This window comes from Cydia splendana, chromosome 8 (assembly GCF_910591565.1).
Source record: "Cydia splendana chromosome 8, ilCydSple1.2, whole genome shotgun sequence".
In the NCBI taxonomy this organism is placed as follows: domain Eukaryota; kingdom Metazoa; phylum Arthropoda; class Insecta; order Lepidoptera; family Tortricidae; genus Cydia; species Cydia splendana.
In genome coordinates this window covers 7,723,453-7,734,707 of record NC_085967.1, presented here as the reverse complement: position 1 = coordinate 7,734,707, position 11,255 = coordinate 7,723,453, and positions in this window count along the sequence as shown.

Here is an 11,255-nt window from a genome sequence, read left to right as displayed (position 1 = left end):
TGAAGAGTTCCCTCGATTCCTCATGGATCCCGTCATCAGAACTCGAGCTTGACAAAAATGTGGCTTAAAAACTTAACTTGCTTAACAAACATAACAAAGACGACAAATCGCCAAACGTGAACTATGCGTCGTTGAAGAGTTCCGTTCTGATCATCATCAGCAGTTCCACTTCATCAAATGTCACTTTTTTGGATGTATATGCTTATTTTGTTGATAAAAACCCAAAAATCACTATATGTATGCCCTTAAGATTTGAGGAGTTCCCTCGATTCCTCATGGATCCCATCATCAGAACTGGGTTTTGACAAAAACGGGACCAATCTGTATGCATATACGTACAATCATAAAATAATTTTCAAAATCGGTCCAGTAATTAAGTAATGACGAAGATATGGAGTAACAAACATAAAAAAAAAACATACAATCGAATTGATAACCTCCTCCTTTGGGATTTGGAACTCGGTTAAAAAGGATTAACAAAATTCAAAATGAATATCTATAGACAATAAATAATTTGCACGCCAGCGTGTCAGCATTGTTTGCTTAATTACGTCCACCAACATTTCATATTCTTTTTAATTTGCATACAAAATGCAAGGAGGAGAGGAGGAGAAGCTGATAATACAATTCAGAGCGTTATATCCTTTCAGACTAGGATTATCAAAGAATGTGTACCCACTTATTTTACTCACAGTTGTCAGAATCGAAATTATCGGTCTCTTCTTCATTGAAAAATGGTTGACTGTCCGGAATATCGCTCCTTGAGAAACACAGTGTCATTAAGCGAAAAACGTGTTTTTTGGGTACAGAGCTTTAAAATTTTCGAAATCTTCAAACGTCTAAAACTGCCGTACTAGAGATAAAAGAAAGAGTTTTTTGCTATATTTTGTTAGATTTTAAACTAATCTTGTGAGTCATTTGAGTAAACTGTGTTTTTTTTGTTTAATTTCTAAGATAATTCAATTAAAAGAAAATTGTAATGTCACTATTCCGTTTAGTTTTGCTTAATGTCACATGACGACTTCGCAATATTGATTCAATTTATGGAACAGTGACACTATATCCAGTTATTTGATATAACTTAACGTTTATTTCAAAGAAAAAGCGCAAATAGAATCATTTTACATGGATGTTAATTAATATTTACTAAAGTAAGCGACTTTCAGTCTTAAAAAATTAGCAAATAAGACTAGTTTTTCTTTAAAACTAGAGTATTCTTAGCTTGTTTTGTTTGGCTATATTTTTACGATCAAAAATTACCAAAGTAAATAAACAATTGGGGGATGCGATGTAGGGGGCCCGAATGTCATGTAACGGACCCCAGACCAGCCTCTCCTGCACGTGGTCACCCTGTGGAATACCAAACAAGCCTCTGGCGATCCACCAACCCGCACTGAACCAGCATGGTGGGCTTATGGCCCAATCTCATTTGACATGTACGGCTCCTCGTTACGGCGCTAAGTACCCTGTAAAAGTGGTGCTAAGAATCCCCGGGCGGAAGATACCATACCATACTACCATACCAGATAGATAGAAGAGATACAAGATCATCCTGCTAGGCCTTGTTCTCATTTACTCGAAGTCGACCTTCCCTGTTCTTTTCCTCCATTCTGCACTATTGAGTGCAACGTCGGCGTCTATATTGAGGTCTTTCAGGTTTCGCTGAACCGTCGTCAGCCAGGTGGCAGGTGGTCTTCGACGTCCTCGCTTCGTCGTTGAAATATCGAGCGCTACCTTAACCATGTAGTCTACAGGACGCCTCTGTACATGACCGTACCACCTCAGACGTTTTTCCGTTAGCTTTTCTATTATTGGCGCTACTTTGAAACTACCCGGCGGAAGATACCCACACGATTTGTCGTCAAAAAGAAGTGGCAGGACAACATTGTCGGATTATCAAATTACTCCGACAAGGTGGCTGTGTTGACGTTAAGCATATCCCAAATCCCAAAGCTATATACCTACCTTAACCGCAATCAAAGCCTACGCATCAACATCTACACATTGCGATGATAAGATTGAAGAGTATTACGAGATTATGACCCTCTAAATAAATCTACTGATGAAAAGCAGAAAACATGGACCATTGTAAGGACAACCAACCACCAAGGGGTGAAGTCAGATCAAGCACACATAAATAGTTGGACCACATATGGCCTTGGCAGCAGAAACGACCGTAGTTCTAGGTCTATTCCATTTGCCTTTGGTCGAAACATGAACGTAGATAAGTAATTCCTTCTTTCTCAAAAAAACTTCAAAGTCGCTGGACCTGGACTTCGCCTGGCAGAATATCACACACGTAATTGACTACTTATATAATAATATTTTCATCTGACAAAAGTTTAATTAGATATTTATTTATGTAGGTATTAGGTACATCAATAGGTTTAAATTTAGTTCCGATCACAGACCCGTGAGAGCAAAAATAAAGTTTAAGACTTAAATCCACCGTAAGCAATTAATTCATAAATAGGCAAAACACCTAAACAGAAACACACTCTTATTTGTAACCACGATCAGTTTACCTTAGAATTACGAAGTAATTTTGACACCTTACAAGAAGAGATACCACAAATACACAGTCAGAAGTTCAAATTCAAAATAACAACATTATAAATACTTTAGAAACAGCCAGTAGCAAAATTAAACCAACCCGGAAAAACAACAAAAAACTCACAAGCGACACATTACGTTATTAGAACTAGCTCTTCTGAAGGAGGTACGAATTCTTCATCATCATAAGTATTAACTTTATTAACAGTTTCAACTAAAACAGTAGTATTAACTTTATTAAAATAGCTTTAAACTTTTTTGTCATTCAAGACACATTGAGACATTTTCTACTGTAAGAGAACAATAGTTTTATGAGTAATTAATACGTAAGTACCTACCTAGTGATAATAATAATTAATGTGTGTTTTGTGTCACCTTGTCAGAAATAAAATTGGAACATAACAGACATCACAAAAATAACTTGCTAATTTTGATGAATGAAAAAGTATCACACAACACATAAATAATATTATATTATAATTAATAAATATGGGAATCTTACACATACCAACCTAGTTCCACAGTTAGATCAATAGGGCTCGTAATGTGGCTATATCTATCTAATTATAAATAGTCGTCTAGTAGGTACCCATAATACAACTCTATTATGAACCTTATAGAAAAAATACAACACAGTGACATTAAACAACGAGTGACATTCATTAACCACACCGTTATAAGCGTTCTGTACCAGTTGTAGTGGCTCTAAGCTTAAAACGACATTTTTCACTTAAGCATGCCAACTGTCGCTATGGTAAACTAAGCTAGCATATTGACACTACACAGATAATGACGATCGACCTGCTAAAACTTCTGTCAGCTTCTTAAAATCACAATGTCACTTAAAGTAAAAGAACAGTACGTTTTTATTTTCAGTCAGCATTATGGCTTTAAGTTTTAAGCAAAACCGTCATTATAGGTATAATGTCACTTTACTTATTTCAAAACGTTATTCTATTCTATTAAATTCAAAAGTACAAGTGTCCTTAAAGGGAAAAGTACGATATTGCTTTAAATTGAGTTTTGATTTTGATACCATATTATAAGTTTAAAGTGACATAGTACGTATAGATACACTATTTCTTATGTAAATTGACGTACTTACCATTGAATCTCATAGAAAACCGTCACTAAGCAAAAAAATACAATTTACTTCCCTTTAATGACATTGTTCCTATGAGACAGGCACCTATTCCCTCTATTCTCCATAACGACATTAGTGCCCTCTGGCGGTTCTAATAGAGCTAGGGCGATACGTGTCTTCGTATTGCGTGCGTTACGATCATACGAGCTAGATGGCGTTATTAACTCAAAAACCCCATTTTTTGGATAATGACGTTATGTTTCTCAAGGAGCGATATATTTACAACTTTGTGAATCCATTTTAAATGTAACAAAACACCACCAACACCAACAGTCAAAACTCACACGCCCAAAAAGTATAAATAAGAAAAACTGGGCAAGTGCGAGTCGGACTCGCGCACCAAGGGTTCCGTACCATAATTAAAAAAAAAACGGAAAAAAAATGCAAAAAAAAACGGTCACCCATTCAAGTACTGACCACGCCCGACGTTGCTTAACTTTGGTCAAAAATCACGTTTGTTGTATGGGAGCCCCATTTAAATCTTTATTTTATTCTGTTTTTAGTATTTGTTGTTATAGCGGCAACAGAAATACATCATCTGTGAAAATTTCAACAGACGGACGGACGGACGGACGGACGGACGGACGGACGGACGGTCGGACGGACGGACGGTCGGACGGATGGACAGCGAAGTCTTAGTAATAGTTTTACCCTTTGGGTACGGAACCCTAAAAATAAACAATTCAGTCAGCAAGCAGCACCGTCAAGTCAACATCGAGATCGAGTACTTAGAGCGGGTAGCCGGATAATGTATTAATATTGTAGACGGCTGAGATTAACCGGTATTATATCGATCCTCGAGAACGAAAACATTTGGTTCTCTCAACTAACCGGTTAGAAGAGAGAACTAAATTTTAAAGTTCGCGTTCCATCAATTAACCGGTTTATTAATGAACGAAATAATATAACGGTTTATGAACGATATTAACCGGTGTATCAATACCGGTTCCGAGCCCTGGACTCTGTTATGTTGGTACTATTGTTCTTTGACAGTTCTTTGTCGTACATGTTGGTATGGTTGGAGAACCAAAGACTGACAAAAACTGATTCCAGTCGCTAGTATGGAAGTCCCGTCTCTTAAAACGTAGTGATTAGGTATCTCTTTGATGTTGACGGGCTTGCCTTGTAGACGGACTTGCCCACAGTGACCTTCCCTTCATTATCTTATAGTTTTGAGTAAAATTGCTGTGACATATTATGGACAGACAGACAGATGCATGACGAAACTGTTAGTGTTCCGTTTTTGCCATTATTGCTACGGAACCCTAAACTTACAGTGCTTAGTAAATTTCAACTACCTATTATCGACAAACAAAATATTTTTCCCAATAAGTATGTAGTTTATTTTTGTAACTGTTAGACAATTCGTGTAATGAGCTTAATAGTTAATATTTACTTACTCTTTTTTTTTACTTTGAGAGCGCACCACCGACATTCTTAGTGGTGAACGTATTCGCTGTGGCCGAAAACGTGTTTGTAGATGATTGATTATCTTAAATCGCTACTTTAAAATTTTGTTACATTCCCACAGCCATCGGAAATTTCTTCTCTTTTATTTAAACTTCTCTTTTCACGCGTTCCTGAAACTGAAAAAATCTGTACACATGAACACTGAAGAACGTGGGATTGATGGAAGAAAATAATGCCAAAACCTGACAAACTGAAATCTAAATTTGTACAATGTAGCAAAATGCATTGGGCACTACAGTTTGTTGATGGCTAACTACCTATATTCCATAATATAAATATCCAGAAAGGAAAATGGGGACTACGTTTGTATGGAGAACCGGTCATCCCCTTTCCTCTTAATAACTTAATATGCTTCGGCACATGATTACACATATTTATATATGTAGGTACGTGCATTGTATTTCCATATCTTCCAAGCGGAAAGCCAGACGGTGCTTGCTGGATATTGGTTTCTGAAATCTTCGAAAGAGTCTTGGGTCATATGGAAATAAAGCTCATTGTATAATATTCTCCTTTTTCTGAACGTGTCCACCAAAGTGGATGTTCGTCCCATTACCTAGAGCATTACCAGAAGCATATAGGTATAAAGGCCAGCGCAAACCGGCGGAGCGCAGCGCAGATCACCGAGGAGGATTTACGCCGCGCAGCGCTCACCGGCGAGGTGAAATCCCCCGCGATATCGCGAGCGCGCACAGCCCAAGCGCTGGCGGCCGGCGCACCAGAGAGCACTTCGGCGCAGGCCGGGAAATGCCGCCGCGTGTATTCTATCACAAGGGATTAGTGACTAGTGTGCACGAGTTCTCCCCCGTCGTCCCGGCGCTACTCCGGCGCACGCCGCGGGAGGCCTCGGCGCATGCCGGGGGATGCCGCGGCATGCCGGCGCCTACCGCCGCGGTATCCTCTAACGTGCTCCTCGATGCCACGGAGTAACAATCCTCCGTGATGCTCCGAAGTCGGTCTCAAAGCATTTAAATTTATACCTGAAGGTAATTGAAATAGGGAAGAAAATACATTGATAATTTTAAAGTGATCTGCGCTGCGCTCCGCCGGTTTGCGCCTCTACGGGCCCCCAGGTTTCTACGGGCTGTGGTCGTGGTAGGTGCAGCATGCGTGGGCCAGGCAAGCCGAGTGAATTATGTACCTATTTTACCTTAACTTTGTTCACCTGTGTATCCTTTTCAAGATAATCATCTTTTTTAAGATGTAACCCGTATAATTGGTATATCATTTTAATTCTATAATAAATGATGCTTTACATATTCAGCATTTTTTTCTTGGATATTAAATTCTTTACTTCGATTGACGTGTTTATTATTTTCGTTACTATGACAGCGTTAATATTAAAAAAAAAAAATATAACGTGAAGGTTGAGTACGCAGGTGATAGTACAGTGACATTAGAACTCACACAAGCAAGAACCACCAACGACGATTTAAATGAATATCATAAACATTTAAATACTAACTTTTTGGCGTTTATCGTGCGTACTTCGTCTTTGCGGAAAAATTACCACAAACAATGGGCCTACCGTGAAACACAAAATTCCAAATTTTGTTAACTGCCTCTCTATCACTCTTGCATATCCGAGCGATAGAGTGGCAGATAAAGAGATTTCGATTTTCGGGTTTCGCCGCAAGCCCTCTGTAAACAAACCGCCTTGATCCATCAATGTTATATAGTTGGTCAAACCAATTTATCAGTCAGTAAGAACCGGGAAAACTATAGTCGTCCTTTTCTTTTGGATGCTAGTACTAGTGTAATGTGTAAGACAAAGATAGTATGATTGTCTCTGTATACGATTGAAATGAGACAGTCCTTTGAAAAAACTATATTTATTCGGAACATCTGTGAAAACTTGATTACTTATGTATGCAAATTTTCAGCTTCATTGAACATCCGGAAAGTGGGTCTTTAGGTTTGATTGTTACAAACAGACAACGGGACAGGTGAAAGTGAAACTACATAAAAACTTGTAAAAATGTGGCTTTTAGTTCAATTTAGTCCAATTTCTATTGGAATTTCTGATGAAAACGTCCTTATTGCACTTGAAGCATAAAGACGTGCCCTTATTTTATGGAAAGCCACAAATAACAACCAATTCGAGCCTACTAGGTGGCAAAATACGAGTAGGTTAAATACACGAGTCTAATCAAATAAGGATTTAACTATTTAGCCAAATATTCTTTATTGTGTTATCCCGGCATAATTGCCACGGCTCATAAGAGAGAGCCTGGGGTCTACTTGACAACTAATCCCAATAATGGGCGTAGGCACCAGTTTTTACGAAAGCGACTGCCTTCTGACCTTCCAACCCAGAGGGTAAACTAGGCCTTATTGGGATCTAGGCTTTATTGTGCCAAAGTTACCTACTCGTAAGTCTCGTAACACAAACAATAAGTTTCACAGAACAAAATTACTTACATATAGGTACCTAAACAAGTAAACATATTACTTTTCTAATAAAAGGACTGAAGTGTAGTGCTGCGAAGACGGTATTTTAATGATATATGGATATACATGGTAAAAGAAGTAGGCATATTTTGCGTGGTCTGACGCACCTGGCCGGTGTTTCCCGATTTTCTGTCAATGTCTGTGAAGACCTTTCTTCACAAAATACCTAAAATGAATAATAAGTAAAGTTTTAAATTAATCTAAAACTCTCCAGTTTGCTATTCATTCAAACTGAGAAAATCCAAATTTCTAAGTCGGTATACGACCGGTGTCTTATATGCCATTGAAAATTCAACATTAATAACAACTAATTAGGCATAGCGTCCAATGTAGAGTATGGCACAGGCACTAGTTCTTACGAATTTTACCTGAATTTATTAATCAAAGGAGCTGATGTAAAAGTGAGTTGGGAAAGTTGGCAGCTAGTCGCCGAAGCTCCGGTTTCCTCGAGATTAGCCCCTAAGCCTGCACCTAACATACCCTGGCTCATGGCTTAGGGCTTTTAGCTTGCTGTTGTGACAATTAAAAATTTTATAAAAGAAAACTAGTCTAACAACAAAATAAATGCTTATTTTCAGGCATTCTTCACTATCTCTCCCTGCCATCTAACCCAGAGGGGAAAAATATATACCTTATAGTAGCTACTCCGTCTTCCTCGTGATATTTTACTTCACCGAAAAGCAATCGGTTAAGATAGTTACAACAAGTTCATTGTTAATAATAGCCGGGGTTAGGACCCACGACCATTGGTTTACAAATCAAACTTTTTACCTATATCATTTGTAAGTATGTTTATAATAAATCTGTTTTCTTTTTGCCATTTTGGAGTATATGTATTGCTTTATGATATTTGTCAATTATTTTTTTAATCATAGACAATTGTCACAGTCATGTTCGTTTTCATGATAGATCTACACCCACGCAACCACACGCAACTGTATGTCATGTTCTTGCGGTTTATTTTTATAACGCCAAGATGCTAACTCCATCTTGCGTCCAGTAGAAGAATCAAAATATTGTAGAAAAATAAGAATGCAGTTTACTCTATGCCGTAGGATCCCCTTTTGAATGTCATAAATCCAAATATGGCGGCCATACCCATCGACAAAAAAGTCTAGTGATGATGTGATTTCATTGACAGTTACGATCGCACGCTGTCAAATGCAACAACTTGCGATCCATTGCGATCCTAACTAGAGCTGGGACACGTTGGCAAAATGCGTACCAAAAGTACGTTTCTATGAAAATACCAGTTTTACGTGTACCACCCCAAATAGGCAATTTAAGTGTTTACCGTACTTAAGCGTCTTACAAATAAGGGTTATTTATGCAAATATCGACTTTTCATTAGTAGGGATCCGACGTATCGTGACGTTTTGAGTCAAGGCCATTAATCAAATGACATATTAACAATGTAAAAATTATTTCCATTATTTTTTGATCCAACAGATACCCGTACGACTGTCAGTTAACAAAAAAATATTTTACTTAAAGTAAAGGTAAGAATGGAGGTACGAGGTGTTGGCAACTTCATATTTGTTATATTTTGAAAATTAAAGTCCGTGCTTTTAAATACTCGACAAACAAAAAGTCGTCCATTAAGAAAAACCTGTCCCAAAAACTATTTCAGTACAACGCCCCACCTCTAGTGAGGATATAGTTCACTGACAGATGGCAAGTGTACGCAATTCGACAAGTGACGAATTATCCGCGTCAACTGGATATTCCATCGAAACGTCAAATGTGCCTTCTGGAATTGGCCCCCAGAATTACATCTAATTCTGATGTCAGTGTACGTTCATATTGGCCTGTCACTGAGTCGTAGCTTAATTTGGACCTCTGACTAAAACTTGCTTTAGTCATTACTGAGGAATTGATTACATTAATGCAACATACCACTGTATCACAATAAATAGTACCTACCACTACCTAAATTTCTAAATAGATAAACAGCATACCATGCAGAACATTTGTTTTCTTCGAGATAACATACCTTTAGAAAAGCCTGCGTGACCGGCAAGACGATAAGGCATACTTTGTTTTAAAAGAAATACTACGAGTTGAATTAGGTACTTGAAAGTAGCTTTTTCGTAACAAATAAACGATAAACCTTAGAATTTCTGGAAGCGTTAAAATAGCGACATGGAACATAACTGCTGCATTCTATGAATTCTAAATTAACCTCAATTTGCGATTTCCGCCTTCATAGCAATTCCCGTCAACTATCAACAAGTTCAATAAGCAATCAACATCGCACCGCGTGCCGCCGTGTAATGAATAGCTGAACTAATTCTACGTTATGGACCTGAAAAGGCGGCGTAGTTATAGCGCCATCACCGGTTGAGTTTCCCTGCCGCTCGCACTTCGTCTCATAACCTATCTCCAAGGGGTTGACGTTTGTTACTTCGTAGACCAAACTTTAAAAGATGTACGCACAGCTCGCACTTTCATATGGACACCGTAAATCAAAACGTACCGAAATTAAAACCAGGCTAGCAGAGCCGTCTATTACTTTGAAGTGCAGCTGGGCAGCGGCGCTCGACGGGGACAGATTTTGCGGTCTTGTAAAGCTCGGAATTGAGACGCAGTTGGTAACACCTGTATGTTGCTGGTAGCCTAGTCTTTGTTCGCGAAATTGTATATTTTAGCAGTAACATACGAGCGGCTATTTAGGAATAAATGGTTGAAGGAATTTCAGAGCGCAAGTTTGATTAAAATTTTATAATAAAGCATTTGCCGAATAGTATAATTTAATTGGCAAACTTGTTTAAGTTTAAGTATATAATATGACTTAAACTTAAATGTAAGTGTTTAACAGTTTTTTTGATCTTGCAATCACCTGCCAAACTAAAAACAAAAGCCTTAGTGACCCGTACCTACCTGAATAATTTTAATAGCGAAAACATAGTGCCCTCGATCACGATTGGTGTGCAATGCCCAGTCGGAGCATGTAACGGAAGCAATCTAGTTACAATCTGCAAATGGTTGACACAGAGTGGTCCATTTCTCAAAATGGACGGCTTTATTCAAGTCCACAGGTGCCCGATAAGCGCGGAGATCACTGCCACTCGGTTGATGGAATTACCGTCTTGGTGCACGCTGCACTACATTTGTGTAAGTACTTACTCGATATGCTTTTTATTATATACCTGCATTTGTCATCCTTTCATCATTGTCATATTTTTTGCATGATGCTAGCAAATGGCACATGTGCTCTAAAAGGCACACAAACAAGGCTGGCACGCAAGATACGTATAACAAAATAAGGGTTATTTTTGCGTACCTTGCTATCAAACATAGGACAATAATTATATAAAAATGTTTTCCTATTCCTATATTGAGTATTAAATGTTCAGGGAAAAAGTTACTTCGAATTAAAATAGTATATAGGTATATGGCTCGTTTGCCGCCGCACCGCAGCGGCTGCGCGAGCATCCGACGGTAGCTGACCGGGCCGGATCGGGTCGGCTTCTGCCACATCGCAGTGAATGTACGAACACTCGACGCTAGATGCTAAAAGCAGAAACACGTCGAAAGCACTATATATTATAGCCAAAGGTAGCTAACCTGGCGTGCTGATATTCGACTGCACCCGATAGTACTTAATCACACCGAGCCAGTGATCTGGATCCACGAG